Genomic DNA, 1,032 nt, shown 5'->3' on the forward strand with positions numbered 1-1,032 from the left:
TATATATTTACATTCTACAACACTCACGGCATCATTTTATGAGTATATAGTTCTAAATATAGATCGTAACAACCTGCTGAGATTTAAAAATATATGTACTCCCGGTCTAACAAGCGGCATGCGTCTTTCACACACTACACTCACCGCATTCATGCCGCCTAGTTTGCAGTGTACTCTAGATACAGATTATAACTACACACTACTCAGATTGATATCCTCCCGGTCGAACAAGTGGCAAGCGACTCTCACACACTACACTCACCGCATTCATCCCGTCCAATGAGCAAAGCATTCTATATATAGATCCTATCTACCTACCACTCAGATTCTAAAAATAGATATCCTCCCGGCATAACAGGTGGGAACAACGTGCCGTTGGGCGGCTCCCGCGTGCGCGACCGTCGCGATAGCATTCGCGACTTGACGCGCCGAGACGTCCGCGACATCAGCCGCTCCAAAGACACGGACAGAGACCGCCGAAAAACGCGTTCTATCTCAAGGTCGCGCGAGCGCAGCGGGCGTAGGGATGTGGGCCGAACTTCGGAACGGCCGCGCAATGGGGAGAGTCTGACGGTGCGCGATAGGGAGCGGCGCCGTAGTGTACAGTTGGGTGGGCTGAGTGAGGCGGTGGTAGACTTGCTGGTGTCAGACGATGACGGGACGGGCAAGACGTACGTATGGCATCGCGACGAAGGAACTCGGTACAAGGTGAGGGGAACATGGGGATAGGGGTAGTGGGTGTGGGGTAGGTGTGTATTGAGTCAATAGGTGAACGCCTGGACTTGTGTGTTTTGTGTGCATTGATTTAGTACGATTGATAGATATATAGGTATGTATGTATGTATATAAATAGTACGTAAACATTCTTATATGTATATGTGTGTAAGCGCAAGCTGATCGATCCGATCTGTATGTATTCGCATAGTAATCTAGTACGTATCCCTTCATATACGTACATGCATGCACGTATATACTACTGGCGCAAACTTGGAATGGTATCTGGCCCCCGTTAACGGATACATACGCGTGCAT

The sequence above is a fragment of the Sphaeroforma arctica genome, assembly GCF_001186125.1.
Source record: "Sphaeroforma arctica JP610 unplaced genomic scaffold supercont1.1924, whole genome shotgun sequence".
NCBI classification, from domain to species: Eukaryota; class Ichthyosporea; order Ichthyophonida; genus Sphaeroforma; species Sphaeroforma arctica.